Source organism: Montipora foliosa, chromosome 7, assembly GCF_036669935.1.
Source record: "Montipora foliosa isolate CH-2021 chromosome 7, ASM3666993v2, whole genome shotgun sequence".
Classification (NCBI taxonomy): Eukaryota; Metazoa; Cnidaria; class Anthozoa; order Scleractinia; family Acroporidae; genus Montipora; species Montipora foliosa.
The window spans coordinates 40,592,218-40,595,177 of NC_090875.1; the positions used below are offsets into that span (position 1 = coordinate 40,592,218).

The 2,960-nt window shown below is 38.1% G+C and overlaps 1 protein-coding gene across 1 annotated transcript in view; it reads right to left on the bottom strand.

Annotated features, from left to right (window-relative positions):
• Positions 1-229: 229 nt before the first annotated feature.
• Positions 230-2,960, bottom strand: part of LOC138010984 (neuronal cell adhesion molecule-like) — a 14,646-nt gene continuing 11,915 nt past the window's right edge. Inside the window, exon 7 of the mRNA XM_068858008.1 lies at positions 230-2,960. This exon is cut by the window's right edge and continues 181 nt beyond it. The gene's annotated coding sequence lies outside the window, so the exon portion shown is untranslated.

A 2,960-nucleotide genomic window follows, 5' to 3' on the forward strand; every position in this document is an offset into this window, starting at 1 on the left:
ATAAGGAGTAAAACATCTGTCATTTTACGGTTGATCCACATTTATTTATTTGATCATCTATCTTGTCGAGAATGCTGAAAGTAGCATTTCCGAGCTTCAAGATTTCAAATTTTTTGGCGGAGAATTCCTCCAGAACACCCCCTACAAGTTAGCGTCTCCGCGCTTGCTTGTTAGCCCACCACCTGCCCCCCCCCCCCCCCCTCCCCTAATATAAAATATACTCCGCTGACCCTGAACAGCCATAAGTCAAAAAGGGATTTTGCCGAGTGCTGGAATATGCCAACAAAAGCAACATTTCAAAATGCTGTAAAGAAGGAATTTATTTGCTGTCTACTAAAACTTTTTTCACACTTGCAGCGCGCGCAATTCGTACCTTGCTGTCGGAAAACGACTCTTTAAAATTACCCGCTTCTAAAAAAGAAGCATCACTTTAACTCTACTTAACGAAGAGTACTTTCATCCCATAGCTGACTACAGTTAAGCTAGCAAAGATATGCGGATTATTCTAAGACCTTTACACTTGAATATTTAAGCCCGTTTTCCACCAGAAAATATATAATCATAAGTAGGAGCAGATCTGGAGCCCATGACGACGAGCAGACATGTGCAGCTTCCAGACATGGCCTATGTCACGGCGTTTACACAGAACAAGCTAATTTTAGACGGCTCTTTAATTACAAAGTCAATTTCCGCAAAAAAGTTGCGTCAGTTTCAGTCCGCATGAATGGCTATTCCGTGTCCTGGGGAGTCTCAATTGGGTGGAAAATTTATCTTAAAATAGCTTGGTCTATGCAAGTGTCGTGAATTGTGATACAAGTTAGAAATTCCTGGTCTTGGGATCCTGGCGTGACAATAAAAATCAATCTCTCAAGCCATTACCTTATTAATTCAAGTAATTGCCGACTTGCCTTTGACACTTGTGAAAACTGTAACGACCTAAGAACGCAGAGCTAAGAAGATAGCACAATCCGCTCCTCTTACAATAGGCCTTGTTCACGATAGCCGCCATGTTGGTTTTCAAATTGTCATGCAAATTAGCCATGTGTTATGCTTGGGGGCAAACATTCAAAAAAAGGCAAATTGCGGAAAATCGGCTCGTCGAAATATTGAAATAACATTACTAAAAGTACATTTTAGAATTTAGAAATAAGTACCTTTTATAATAATTTTATGTCTTTTGATTGCCTTTGACCTTTTGACTTTCTACGCCGTTATCTGCTCATTTTTCACTAAAAAACATCGACGTAAATTGCGTAATCATTTTATTTTACTACTTAGGTGATAAACATTCAATTAACGTAAAACAAATCATGTGTGGCTAAGATGTTCGTTATAACCACTCGAACTTGTGTTGTTTGCCCCTTCACAAGTGTGAAGCTAATTTGCATGATAATAGTAAATCCAACATGGCGGCCATCGTGAATAAGGTCTATTGTGTGTGGACGTGTGCTAATCCTGGCTTCAGTCGGAAAACGGAAGTAAGAAGCGCAAGCAATCAAAAGGCGTGTGTATCTCCCACACCGCAGGGAGCTGGTGCCCATTTCTGAAACTTTCCGGGCCTGAAAAGCAATTTGTGAAACGAAAATCCGCAAAAGTTTAAAGTTTAAAGTTTTTCATTTCTTGATACGGTTTCCGTCTGAAGATACAAAAAAGGAATTCTGACGTGCGCCGGAAATACGCTCGGAAAGTTTCGTGGCTTTCACACCTAGTAACGACTATTTAGTCAGCAAATGGTTTTTCGCGCTTGCGTGTACATGTATATATGGTTTCTCATGTTTATGCCCTTGTGAAAGTCAAGCTTTAGGCGGTAACTTGACGATGCCATGTTTGTGCAAGCAATTTTAACAACAAGTAAGAGCTAACTTTGGTAAATGAGAAAACAACCACTGGTAAAATGTGGTTTCGGGCTTAACTTCATACCCTATCAATTTGACCTGGTTTTTAGGGAAAATTACAACATTGCTAACTCGTTCAACAACTTCTCAATTTAGTCGCGACCCTTGCTGACTGAACATGTTCACGTTTCGTGGATAACGATAAATGACAATTAATCTCCCATTTTACCATGGTTACAAGCTCTCTTAAATGTGATATTTAATATAATGAATATTGAACACTTAAAGGTTAATTTTGGTGGCGATCTCAATATTTTGTAAAAAAAACCAAGGTAATTAAGTTGGCTGATTTAAAATGTCCGCCGATTGGAAAACTAGCGAAAAGACAAAATGAACACCGTGATTGGCGCCTCCTTCGGAGAGGGTTATCAACAAAATTCACATTATTTGGAGTGGTCGCCACGAAGTGTCCCTCTAACCATGACCTGAATCAGAGTAATACATGAAGTTCTTTAAGGAGACACCTTGTGACGTGTATGCAAAGTACCATGAACCATATTATCCTGCACTTGGAATAATTCTATGAGATAAGAAAACTTTCCCACGCGTTAATGCAAAACCGGTTTAAAACGCGCGTGTGTGCTTAACGTGGACACCATGCACCATTAATTATACACAGTATTTTATATTTACAAATATTGCAATTTCTATATACATATATACACATATATATATATTGAAAATTAAAATGTTTAATTTTACCAAGATAATTTAACAAAATTAATTTTAAATGAAATTTTGGTTATTGTAAACTTGTCCATCACCGTTGCTCGCTCAATTTTGAAATATTCGCCATGTTGGAATGAAAATGATAAGCTCTGATTAACATATTCTCCTTGCCCTTTTTAAGCAAAAGATTACCGTTCTTAGTCACCATTGATTCTGTGGAAACATATGATCAATCATTTTTCGATCAGCAATTTAACGATTCTCTCTTGATTCAACAACTTTTGCACAGGACTGTCACAGTCCAGATTGCGTGACAATTAAGTGACACCACAATAAATAACCATTCTCTTTGGACACATTTTCGCCACTGTTTGTGGTATTCATTCTTTGGATGAG